This window comes from Maniola jurtina, chromosome 15 (genome assembly GCF_905333055.1).
Source record: "Maniola jurtina chromosome 15, ilManJurt1.1, whole genome shotgun sequence".
Taxonomy (NCBI): domain Eukaryota; kingdom Metazoa; phylum Arthropoda; class Insecta; order Lepidoptera; family Nymphalidae; genus Maniola; species Maniola jurtina.
Genome location: NC_060043.1, coordinates 4,468,031 through 4,482,622, shown reverse-complemented (window position 1 = coordinate 4,482,622; position 14,592 = coordinate 4,468,031).

The window sequence follows — 14,592 nt, the reverse complement described above, 5'->3', positions numbered from 1 at the left end:
ATTGGACCACCATAATATGGCTAGGGGTCCACCTTAATCAACCTATCGCGCTAATTTCATTTGTTATAAGTATTTTAGTGACAAATATTTAGTGGTAAGTGACAACCCTGGTGTGAGCAAACCTCGCACTAAGCAACAACGGTACCCGGCCTCGGCTAAGGGCGGATGAATGCCGTCCGACTAGTTTCTCCTTTCCAGGCGGAATGTCACCTACATGAGATATATTAAGACCATTTGAACGTTTAGGGTCCTAATATTTAACACCAGTGCCTTTATTATTATCCTTTGAAATCTGACTCCATGATCTGAGTCATGGGTTGTAGAGGTACCTTTCTACCAGTCTAATTTCTTGTATATATCATTTTCCTGTTGTCCTTCTAAAATAAATAAACCATCACATAAAAAAACTGGAAGTACTAATCAGTCTCGTGGACCGAGAGTTCCTTGCCTTGGAAGGATACCTCACAATAATAATTCGCTTTATTTGGTTAAGTTATTCGACCGCCTCAAAAACAAAATAATCTTAGAGATGGCGCTACTTTATTTAAATGTTAATTAATTGAGTATATTAATAAATTTTTACGAGACATTTCACCGCGCTTAATAGCCTCATCGGATGACAGAAGGGCTGGCTCATTTTTTGCGCAACGGATCAACCTGGCTGTCCAGCGTGGAAATGCAGCCAGTAATCTTGGCACCATTCCACGCGGGCATGATTTGTATAGTAGTAATTAGATAAGGCTAGCTTTAAGTTTTATTATAATACAAGGGAACATAATATAACTTTTCGGAGTTAGATATGTGCATTTTAAGTAGTAGGTACTAGGTATCATTTGCTTTAACGGTGGAGGAAAACACCATGAGGAGACTTGCATGCCTGAGAGTTTTCCATACTGTTCTCAAAAGTGTCTAAAGTCTGCTAATCTGCACTTGGTCAGTATGGTGGACTTTATCCGAACCCTTTTCATTCTGAGGCTGAGATCGATAGAGCGCACTTTGGGTGTGCTCCGACTTAAGACACTGTTAAAACGAGACAGCGTTAACCACTGGCATAAATCTGTCTCGTTCTAACTGAAACTCAAGTCTAAGCAAAGTCAAAGTGCGCTCTATAGATTTCAATCTGAGAGTAGAGCTGGCGAGGGTTATGATGATGATGAACTGCTAGAAAATGGAACCGCTAGAAAGGTTAAATTAGCCGTGAGTTGCAGATTTGCAAAAACCGCCCAAGTGCGAATCGGGCCTCGCTCTTTTAGGGTTCCGTACATAATTATGAACAACATGATTATTTTGGGTATACGAATGTTTCTTTTCCAAGCCACAAACCGTGAAAGAAAAACCCAAAAAAGGGTAATTTGTTTTGTTTACAGCTTAAAAACTATTTTGTAAATCGTTATTTTCAGTACCTATTTGTTTTTAAACACAGTTACATAATATACTGAAATTTTATGTTCCTAACTAGTTGAGTTTTTGAGATAGACCCCGTGTCCCCGTCACAAAAATTGACTAAAACGGACAAATTTGACGGCCCCCATTTCTTTTGGGTAAGCGTTTTACACTAAATACCAAAATTTCAGGTCAGTCACTCATTTCGCCTACGAGACCTGTCTGTGACACGCGTACAGACAGACTGACAGCAGAGTGACATTAATATAGGGCTCCGTTATTACTCTTTGGATACGGAACCCTAAAAACAAACGTGGGTGGCGAAAACGATTCGATCTAATTTATTGTTTAATGTCCGTAACTGCAAAGCTTAACTGAATAAGTGATCTTGAAACAAAATCTTAAAATATTACCTGCAGAGATGGTGGAAAACTTTGAGGAAAACTTAATGAAATTATTTCCTTAAAGTTTTCCACTACCTAGTTAACATCTTAGGCCACATTATCACTTTTTATTAGGTGTGATTGTAGTCAAGCGTTTGTCTATAATGAATTCAGAACATGTTAATACTCTACCTCTGGTTCAGAAAGAAATTTCTACTGAGAAAAGCTGGAAAAATTTGATCAAATTAATTCGTCATTGATTTTCAACTAGGGGTTATTCAAGAGCAGGACTCTGGGGGATGGTTTCAGCTGTGGCTAGTTACCACCGTACCGGCAAAGCCGTGCCGCCAAGCGGTTTAACGTTCCAATACGACGCGACGCCGTGTAGAAACCGATCTGGGGCATGAAGGGTTTAATGTAGCTGCCATACCCCTTCCAAATTAGCCCACTTCCATTTTAGATTGCATCATCACTTACCATCAGGTGCGATCGTAGTCAAGGGCTAACTGCATCAGAAAATCGATTTAATGGATGGGCCGTAAAAAGCTAGCAGACAGACAGATACATTTTCGCTTTATAACTTTAGTATGGATAGTTAAGTACTTTCATATTTTCTTATTCAGACACACTCTTCCGTATTATTTACTAGCTGACGCCCGCGACTTCGTCCGCGTGGATTTAGGTTTTTCGAAATCCCGTGGCAACTCTTTGGTTTTCAGGGATAAAAAGTAGCCCATGAGCTAATCCAGGATATTATCTATCTCCATTCCGAATTTCAGCCAAATCCGTCCAGTAGTTTTTGCGTGAAGGAGTAACAAACATACACACACACACACACACACATACAAACTTTTGCCTTTATAATATTAGTATGATATTAGTGTGATAGTGTGATTAAAAACATTCAGCTTTCAAGTAGGAACCTTTTCAAAATACCCACCAGTTCTTAGACGTTAAATTCAGTAAGTGTAATCGCTTTGACATTAAACGAAATCGGCTCTTACATACAAACGTGTCTGGCGCGGGAGCAAACGTGACAGAATGTTGCATCTATTAAGTATATCATTAGGAATTATGGGACAAGCACTTTACAAGCAATAAACTTATAGAAAGCTGTAAGTAACGGTGATAAGTTAATAAAATCCACTAGGCCAAGATGCAATTTTATGTTGCACTTGTGTCATCTACAATACTTTGTAAATGTTTATATCATAGGGATAGAATATATAGAGTGGTTTATATCTAAGTTCCATTCCATTCCATCAGCCTGTATGCGTCCACTGCTGGATATAGGCCTTTCCAAGATCATTATCTAAATAATGGTTACTATAAAGTAGGTAACCTTTATGTATAGGTGATTGAAATTCCCCATAGTTATTTTGCCGTAATCCATCCATACTATATCCATAATAATTAATATTTTAAATGCAAAAGCGTGTCTGTACGTCTGTCTGTCTGCTAGCTTTTTACAGCCCATCCGTTTAACTGACTTTGAACAATTGCAACACTTGCAACACAGCTTGCAATCCAAGGATGGATATAGATAGGGTACTTTTTGTCCCGGAAGACCAAAAAGTACCCACGGGATTTTTAAAGCCCATTAGTGTCCGATTAGAGTAGTGACCGATTTGAATGACATAATTGGTGCATGATCAGCTTGCATCCCTGAGACGAATATAAACTTTTATCCGTGACTGCTAGTGCAAGAAAGGGGGGAGAAAACTTTAGATATCGGATTTTCCGGATTGCTCGACAATCGCTCTTACAAAACGAAATTAAAGTTACGCTTTCGATTGGTTAGAGCGAGTAGTTAGAAGACCGAAGTTTTCTTCAAAATTGTTCGATTAATCGAACTAACAGTCACAGAACACAATGGCTGGAGGATGTCTGATATTTTTTATGTAACTTATTTTCACTGGTTTCGCTTTTGATACGCTCCCTAACAATCTCCTTCCTCGTGAACTCATAAGGGAACATCCATATTTGATTAAAATCACATATTTTGATAAAAATAACAGAGTCATCGAAATGTAAAAGTACTTACCTAATCATGCATATTTGTCTAACAAGTAGTGTAATGATGGTACCTACTGTGCACTCGTTTTATTTACCTACGTGTGAATTTAGTGTCAATGTACGATCATCAATTCATGAGGCATTGAATGAAGTTTTTTGTAGGACTGTAGAGTTCAAATATGTCCTTCAATTCATCTACCTATTTCTAACTTAATCTAAATACTTAAATGTGATAATCATTTGTAAAATTTTATTATAATTTTTAGGTGAAATTAGATAAAATCAACAAAATAAAACTAATTTACATTAGGTACTAAACATTTTCAATACTACAGCTGCAGATCATAGAGTGGCATTTTCTTTCTTCCTTTCAATAATAATTATCATCTAAAGTTCTAAAGGAACAATGCTGACAGCGTCTTTGGTAGGTAAGTACGTAAGTACTACTCAGGTAGGTATATAAGTAGGTATATCTCGCTTAGTTAAATCTAAGAAAATTTAGATTTCTATTTCAGATTAAAATCGGTTTAATGGATCTAAGTATGGAAGTAACTAATAACTATCTACTATTAATTATTATGAGCAGTTTATGGCAAAGAATTTAAAGGCTAATACTATGCTAATTAATATTTAACTAAGTAAGTAGACACTCAACTGTGGGCTCTTCTCAGACTTGGGCGCGTTTGGAACCCTCGTAGCTTTAGTTTTAAGTAACGTAATTAATTATCACCACTATATCGTACAAGTTCAACAATTTCGACCATCAAAAGGAGTACAATTGTACCTACTTTTAATAAATGATTTTGACTTTGACTTTGACTTCAATGGCTTCTTGAAGTCTTCTGACACAGGAGTAGTTTTCCTACTCCTAAAAGGAGGCTCCAAATAAAATATTTTCAGAGGCAGTATAGCTATAACGTATACTGCCAGCCGCTGAAAATATTACATTAATGATAGTTTATCTCGTGCTCTTGGGATGTTATTTTTCAAATTGCCACGCGGTCATACGGCGACGACGGCGGACGCGGGGCAGAAGACATAATGCGCGCGCGCCGTGACGAATCCAAGATGGCGCGCTCGCGGTTTGGCGGTCGTTGACCCGCACCCGGTCGAAGCCCGGATCGCATGCGCCGAGAAGCATTTTGATAATTTTTAAATAGTGCACGTAATTTGCGCTGAGATTTTGCAATCTTAGAAAATGTAGATTTATTTCAAACTTTAGATACCCTGATTTGAATCACTCATACTGCCTGAAAGATATCTTAGGGGAGGACGGGACTGCGAGGGGCTTCTGGCTGCTGGACCAATCTGAATTTAATAAGATGTTTTTAACCCCCGACTCAAAAAGATGGGTGTTATAAGTTTGACGAGTGTATCTGTGTATCTGTCTGTGGCATCGTAGCTCGTAAACTAATGAACCGATTTTAATTTAGTTTTTTTCTTTGAAATGTGGCTTGATCGAGAGTGTTCTTAGCTATTGGTAATCCAAAAAATCGGTTCAGCCGTTTGAAAGTTATCAGCTCTTTTCTAGTTACAGTAACCTTCACTTATCGGGGGTGTTATAAATTTTTAATTTACACTTGCATTTCGACGGTCCCTACGTACATAAAGACATGTCGAAAATGGCATTTTTTTTTTATTGCACAATTGGCTTTAGATTTTCCTTATGCACATACCTGTATATATATTTTTTTTTAATATTACGTATTTCACGTCATTTACAAATCGTATATGAGAACAAGTATTATATTTACAACGAATAAGTGTCGTAGATGCGGATATCTATACGTATCGTTTTGTACGGTGTTTTAAAATGCGCGCCACTCGGTGCGGACGCGGCCTTGTCTGACATAACGTCATTCACGGCGGAAGTTCCCCAATAAGACGGGTCCCCATTACTAGCTCAATGAAATACAAAACCGATATAAATCAATATTTTTATTGTTTTTCTAACCTAGACCAGTAGAATATCAGTGTAAAAGCGGTCATATCAGACATATCCGCTTATGCTATGATATAGTCATGAAAATATAATTATTTCACAAATAATTATAATGTTACATGCTTGTTTAAAATATGATTTCCTAAATAATTATTACAAAGAAAACAAAGATTTTATTGTTATCGAAGTATATGAAGTCATGTCCTACATGTTTGTACATTTTATTAACTGTTTTCTTCTTTCCTGCGTATAAAAAGGTATCATAGACATGTCTGACATGCTTTTATTTTAATATCAGTGTAGAAACAGTCATCTATCAGTTTTTCCAAGAAAATATAAAAAAAGAAAATATGTAGAAATACCATTATAAAGTTCCTAAAGCTAATAAAACATTATAGAAAAATAATAATTATAATTGTACATAGAATTATTTCTAGAGCGGTTTGAACATAAATAACGCTCTCCTGTAAACCTCGGTTTTTGACATGTCTTCGTAGGGACCGTCGATTTGTTTAATCTATAAATAAACAGATGTTACCACGATTAATTTCGCTAATCAGTCTATAAATGAGAATTAATTTTCATATTAATATTTATTAGACTATCAACAAACAGATCGAGAATAACATTTCTTAATAAAAGCATGAGCTGTCGATTCTTGGAAGTAAGGGGCAGGCGCAAAGCTGGTCGCCCAATGGGCTGAGCGGCTGACGTAACCCGGCAACTAGCTCGTGAGTCACAGCGTTTCACCTTCGCTCCTCGCTCCGAGGGTTTCAAAACAGAGCTCCGATGAATTTATAATCTACTAGAGGATGCCCGCGACTTCGTCCGGGTGGATTTCGGTTTTTGAAGATCCCATGCGAACTATTTGATTTTCCGGGATAAAAGACGCAAGCTACCTCGTCGGTTCCAAATTTCATGCAAATCGGTTTAGCGGATGGGTATTTAGGAATCCCGTGGGAACTCTTTGATTTGATCCTATGTCTATCCCCGGGAAATAAGTTAACTCTGTACCAAACGTCAAAATTGATTAAACTGTTGCGCTGTGAAAAGGTAACAGACAGACAGACAGACACACTTTCGCATTTATAATATTAGTATCGATTTTTATAAATGGATAAACTGACTGATATATTATCATCCTCGTAAAACTCAGAGCGAAGGGTCTAACCTTGAGAATTTCCTGTGGATCTTTTTTTTCTTTATTTTTTTGAGGACTTTTCATGTGGACCTTATTTACAACGTAGAGGAATCCAGTTCACTAAGAATTAATTTTCAGAAATTCCAACTTAGCGAAGCCAGTGTGGGTCAGCTAGTCTATATACCTACTAACTTACTGACATAAATGATAAGATTCAACTGGGTATAAAAAGTTGAATGCATATTATTTACTAGCCGATGCCCGCGACTTCGCCCGCGTGGATTTAGGTTTTTCGAAATCCCGTGGGAACTCTTTGATTTTCCGGGATAAAAAGTAGCCTATGTGCTAATCCAGGATATTGTCTATCTCCATTCTAAATTTCAGCCAAATCTGTCCTGTAGTTTTTGCGTGAAGGAGTAACAAACATACACACACACACACACACACACACACACACACACACATACAAACTTTCGCCTTTATAATATTAGTGTGAAGTGTGATGTAGGTTCTCTCAGGACAAGAATCTATCTGTTCTCTCTATAACGGTGGATCCTCATTAAGAAAGGATTTTGAGAAATAATAGTGGGATCTTTAATAAAACTCTAGATCCATGCGAACGAAGTTGCGGGAAAAAGCTAGTTTTGGAATATACGGCAAAAAAGGATGATTGGTCGAGTTGGCCGGCATATCCAAAAAAAAAACCATTTGCCCCTGAAATTAAAGCTTATAACATAAGCTTCAATTTTTATTATGAGCATAAACGCTGTAAACCACCGGATAAAAAATTATCACCCTTGCAAGTACCACATAACGTGCAGTTTTTACTAGTATAGTTCCAATTATTCAAAGTAGTTCAGCAATAAACCCGCCTATAGTACTTAAATTACTCTAGTACATATGCTATTCTGAAAAAATAGCTTCACTTAATGACGTCATGAATCTTTTTTGTTCGTACGCCCAGTAAGTACAGTGAGAAGAACAATGTTGCAACATGCATTGCATGCAATCAAGCTCGGTCTCTCCACTGCAAAGATTTTCCTTAACAGGGCTCTCTGCGTCACTTACTCCATACAAACGGAGTTCCAATTTCATTTGAATATTAAGCAACCAAAGTCCATGAAATTTTGCAGACATATTCTAGAAACTAATATCAGTGCCTGTGGTGTTTTAGATTTTTTTAAAAATATGTAGTTTTAAAATAACAGGGGCTCAAAGATTTGTATATGAATTTTTAAAACCGCGTAACTTAGAAAACCGAATATTTTAACAGAAATCTGGAAAACCAAAGGCAGAGATATTGGTTTCTAGAATATGTCTGCAAAATTTCATGGACTTTGGTTGCTTAATATGCAAATGAAATTGGAACTACGTTTGTATGGAGCGAGTGACGGAGAGACCCCTCTTAACTACCCAAGCTGACCAAAAATACAGTATAGCAACTTTCCATTGGTGATTAAATTTTTACAAAAATATCTATCGTTCACAAAAACATATTTTTTATGTCCTCGACTGTACATACCTGGTAGTCTCATGAGATAAATAAACTATGCGTTAGTAACTGCAGTAGGCTATAAGCAATAAACTAATAAATAAATAATTGGTTCTCAGGCCAGGGTCAATACAAAAATGCCCTTTCTTGAAACTGAAAAATCAAATAATACTAGTAACTATGCAATTTGAATTTTTTATATTAAAAAAATTTATTAAAAAAAAATCTCTTTTTTATTTATAAATTTAATCTATACTAATAAATAAAATTGGAGTGTCTGTCTGTAATTTCGAAATAACTACCGCATATTAAGGTCATATGGTTATTTGAACGATACTATAAATGAATCACACGTTTTTAAAATTTTTGTCTGTCTGTCTGTCTGTCTGTCTGTCTGTCTGTCTGTCTGTCTGTCTGTCTGTCTGTCTGTTTGAAAAGGCTAATCTTGGGAACGGCTGAACCGATTTTGACGGGATTTTCACAGACAAGTAGAGAATTGACCAGGGAGTAAAATAGGCTACTTTTTTAACCGACTTTCAAAAAGGGAGTTGTGTTTTTCTACCTATGTACACCGAAATCTCCGAGATTTCTGAACCGATTTGCGTCATTTCTTTTTTAATCGATAGAGGAAATTTGTGACATTGTTTCATAAAAAATTTGGAGTCCAACTCCTCAATCCTGATGCTGCAGGGGATCTGACCAATCCACGCGGGCGAAGCTGCGGGCATCAGCTAGTTCTATACTATAAGTACTAGTGCTACATGCTACAAGTTTTGCTACGAAGTAATTTTTATCGCACGACTCTACTAAGACATCAATCCTTGCCCATATAATTAGGGCTCTACAATTGAATTTTCTGTTTAAATATAACCCTGTGGTAATTATAATATCTCTTTGTACTAAATTTTACTAACGAAATTATAATTGTTTATTGAGAATCTTTATATTCGTATTATTTTGTCAAAAAAAAAACTTTCAATATGCTACACCGTGCTACATGCTACAAGTTTTGCTACGACAAACTTATGGTAGGGCCCACATGAGTAGACTATACTAGATATCCCTACAGAGGGAAAGCTTCCCAACGTTCAAAATACCTATTCATTGCGTTGTGTTCCCCCCTTACTTGTAAAATATTATGTAGTAAGCAAGGCGTGACAGTGACACTTGCACTAGCACAGATTACTATAACGCTTTTAAAATCGTCATGTCGCAATCATGACGCCGTTTTGTCGCCGTCGTGTCGCAGTCTTGACGCAGTCGTGTCGCAGTCTTGACGCAGACGTGTCGCAGTCTTGACGCAGTCGTGTCAGAGTCTTGTCGAAGTCGTGTCGCAGTCTTGACGCAGTCGTGTCGCAGTCTTGACGCAGGCGTGTCAGAGTCTTGTCGAAGTCGTGTCGCTGTCTTGACGCAGTCGTGTTGCAGTTTTGTCATAGTCGTGTCGCAGTCTTCTCGAAATCGTGTCGCAGTCTTGTAGCAGTCTTGATAAAACCATGTCGCTGTCTTGACGCAGTCGTGTCGCAGTCTTGTTGCAGTCTTGTCATAGCCTTGTCTTAATCTTGTCGCAGTCTTGTTGCAGTCGTATCACAGTCTTATCGCTGTCGTGTCGCAGTCTTGTCGAAGTCGTGTCGCAGTCTTGTCGCAGTCTTTTCGCAGTCTTGTTGAAGTTTTCACAATAAAGTAGATTCATAGATTTCCCAATCGATACTTATTTAATTTACACAGCTGGTGTACTGTAAGGTTTGCAGCAACAATCAGGAAACGAGACACATTTTCTGATATCCGATCCAAACCTCCCCTACTTAAAAAGGAATAAATCAATATGTTGGTGTTTATTGCTATACTTATCGCATGACCTTCGGAGACATTTGTTTCTACAGTAATTACGATTAAATTTTGAAAGATGAAATGTGTACTCTCAGTCGCATACGACACCCGGGATCCTGAGACGCCTCTAACCTGACGTGGACGGCACCACTAGGTTTTTTAGTGGGTATGCTTGGGTATGCTATACGAATGCAGCATCAAATGCATTGCTAGTGAGCCCCTCTTACCCGCTTTTGAGCGGCATGCGTAATTGCATTTTTACCAGCGGAATAAAAGGGGCTATAAACAAACAATTCAATTCTTACCCAATAACGACGATGATTAAAAAATAAGTGGATTTTGATCTTTAATCCAAATATTTTTAATATACATTATTAACATAATTATCAAATTATATATCAGCTGTAGATACTTACCTGCTCCAGGAATCAACCTTTGCTTTTTATCAACTGATAAGCTCTTTCCTTGCGTGTTATCTTACTTAGATAATAATTATGACCTAACTCATATTTTTAATAGAGTCGTAGAAATATAATGAAAATATATAGTTTATGTATATTTTTCCATTTTGAGCACCTTTGTATGCCTATTATAATAACTAACAATTAACGTAAGTACTACAATAAAAGGTACCTACTGAAGTTTGATCTAGCTGTGCTCTACTTAGTAGTACTTAGTACCTATCTAAGTAGGTAAGTATCTACTTACCGAGTATAAGTATAATATTATGTTATTTTTGTAATATTTACAACAACAGCAATTTTGCCTCAACTTTACTTATGTGTTTCTATATTTTCGACTTATAAGTACTTCATGATGCTTTGATTGCTATAGAATATCTCTAATATTAGCTAATTAATAAAGTTATAATTTATTAAACTTATCATAACGCACTTAATTATTATAGACATACTTACCTAACGTAAATTTAAATTCGTAGGTACATACCTAATATTAAATTACATTTTACAGGAATATAACTGCTTTAAGCCAATTTAGGTTCTAACATTTTTAGGGTTCGGTGTGAAAATGGTAAAAAGAAATCTTTATGTTGCTACTAAATCCATCTGTCTGTCACACCTGCTTATTTCAGTAACTTTTAGAAACAATGTTTTTTCTTGTTATCTATAAGTACTCAGTGTATCGAATCTATTTGTATTTTGGTAAAAATCTGAATCTATTATTATGTTGGCTCTTTTAAATGGGCAGGATTTTGTGTAGCAGGAATAAAATATTGCTTTTACGGTGAAATTACTTTGTGAAGTTTGTTGCAAGTAGGAAATCTAAACTGTCGTGAACTGTCTTAAACCTTAACACATTTTCGATCACGGATGTAAGTCTGAAAACAAGATTTGTTAGACAAGTTCGTGAGTCATCTAAGTCTGAGCATAGTGGCGAGCCAATAATAGAAAAAAAATATTCGTGTTTTTGTTAAGATATCTCAGCTCGGTGCCATGTCACGTCAAGGCAAGCGTCTCAACTCTCAATTCTATCAAGTTCTTAAAAGTTATTCCAGTTTTGTTCTATCGACTGCAATGGCAGAGAGGGAATAATTAAAAGGCATGAATGAAACAATAACAATCTAATTAATAACGTCTACTACAGGTACTTATGTAGGGTGCACTGTGTTGGTTGCGCCGGCGCAGTCGTCGGTGAGTCAGGGGGCGGTGCTAAGGGCGCTACGCCCTGTCCCGCCCCGCTCCGCCCAGCCAGCCATGATTTTGCCGCGCTTTTTTTTCAACCAAGGCTTGGTCAGATACAACGCGATACGTTAGCGAACCGCGACGTCTAGTCTCCGACGCAGCTACTAAAGAATTCAATAAAAGGAACTGTGAGCTCAGGATTTTATTTTACATCTCACCAACGATTTCCGAATTTGAGCGTCAAAACATCATCATGAAAATAAAGTGGACCTTAACTGGCTTGTTTTGGATCTAAGTTCATCCAAACATCTTCAGCCAGCTATTAAAAACCAACAACATTAAATTTAATGAAAATGATTTTTTAAATTTTATCAACGCCCTTTTGTTTTGGTCCATTTTACTCTGACGGTATTGTTTCGATGTGTATTCTATCCATGTTGATAAAATATCATATTTATCACACAGTATAAAACTGCGAGGTGAACGCAATACCCGCGTCGTTGCTGTCTTGTGACGTCCTTCATAAAATTAGAGTTCATTGTATTACAGCCATATCTATGATTACAGCGGTTCTACGCTAGACAGGGGTTTTAAGATCGCGCCTCTCTACCGTTGCGCTTCGTGTTCGCCCAGGCCTTTATTTGCCGCGCTTTTTTTCAATCAGACCGTACCTCCATACCTGAGTCATTCCTGATGTGTTGTCAAACAGTGGTGTGCTCGCGTCAATGACTTAAAAGTTATAATTCAAACTGTGGCAATTCAGCTTATAGCGTCGATTGAGCAATCTAATATTGATAAACGACTTTCTAAGCGTTGTTTTTTTAACAGTGCGATTAAACTCCTCGGCTGACTATTACCTCGAGTGTCTTCGGAAGTGAGGTGGTAAGTTGTACATAAATATATCTAACGAACCAGATGTTTAAGTCGTCTTATACCTAAGTCGTACCCCGTATATAAATCTTTAATAGGGCTATTGAAATATTCATATGTACCTACCTACCTATCTGATTTAAGTATTTTATTTATTTAAGTGCGTGGCTCAAGTACTTACTATATTAGCGGTCAAGTAAATATTTTAAATAAGAATCGAGGTAGATCTCAATTCTCAATAATTAGTACTTACTACAGAAAAAGGATTCGTAATAAAGTAAACATACAATCTAAACTAAAATCTTACAATTACCTTACTAAGATTTACCTAATTTAGATTCAGGTAGGCCTATTAAGTCTGATTTCTTTGTGAATTTGACAGTCTTGGCTTAGTTAGGCCCAGTTGCATGACATACGGTCAAACGGATTTCACGGATGCGGTTAAACTATGACATAGTTATGTACCTACCTTTAATACAATCAAAGCTAGTTTCTCAATTCATTTTGATTTTTAAAGTATTTTGAGAACTCACTCGCCATTAGGTATTTGCTCTACCTATATATCAACAACTGCCATGTCAAAAGTAAGTAGGTAGGTACTGTTCACCGGTTCATTATGGACTATAATCGTTGTTCCACAATAATTGATACATGGAGCAAATATGGCAAGTGAGTTCTCAAAAGGTACGCACTATAGGTAGGTACCTACTAAACCTTCGTGATAAAATTCTGATCCAATATTAACAAAACCTGACTTGTACGACCCATTTTGCTTTTATTGACGGTTAAGTTAAAGTTAACCTCCTGTCATAATAATATGATTGTGAAGAATTTCATACAATCTTTCAATTCCTATTTAATCCACTTGGGAGTCGAATATCTAAAAATCTTGAAACACGTATTTCTTCATTTTCAACAGATATCCCTAATATCAATTTTCGTTGAAATTTCGAAAAATCACGGACTTACAACTATGCATCCTCTATTTAACCTCCTTAAGGTTTACAAATATTCTTTCTTAGTAGGTAAGTAAATACTTAGATACCTACGTCATGTACCTAAAGAATCTTCTGTAAAAATCTCAAGTTGCTAGCCCCCGCGGTTTAGGCCTTAGGTATGTATGATCAGTCAGTCAGGACAAAATCTTTCCTTACATACCTACCTAGGTAGTTAGTAGGTACGTCAGTTAAGCAGCTTTTATGGCCAGCTCACTACCGCTACCTATCTCAATTAACAACCTAAAACGAAAAACAAAATAACGTAATAGGTATATTATAGGTAGTATAGGTATAGGTACATAATACCTATATGAATAAAAACAAAAAACCGGCCAAGTGCGAGTCAGACTCGCGCACCGAGGGTTCCGTACTCGGGCATTTGTTCCAACATTTTGCACAATAAATCAAAAACTATTGTGCAAAAAATAAATAGGTAAAAATCTGTTTAAGAATGGTAAAAGCCCTTTCATATGATACCCCACTTGGTATAGTTATCTTACTTTGAAAATTCAAAATACTTTGCTATATATTTGTCATGAACACATTTTTTATGTTATGTTACCACAAATTCACAGTTTTCGGATTTTTCTTTTTACTTGTGCTATAAGACCTACCTAAATTTCATCATTCTAGATCAACGGGAAGTACCTACCCTATAGGTTTTCCTGACAGACACGACACACGGACAGACGGGCATACGGACAGGTGGACAGAAAGACAGTCAGACAACAAAGTGATCCTATTAGGGCGGAACCCTTTTAACTTTTAAGGTACTGAACCCTAAAACACAATTTATTATTTCTGTTGCTAGGTCATCGTCGTGACCGTCCTTATAAATCATTTGCGATAACAGTCATTACAATATTGATAAGGATATACTAAATAAGTGACCGGGCG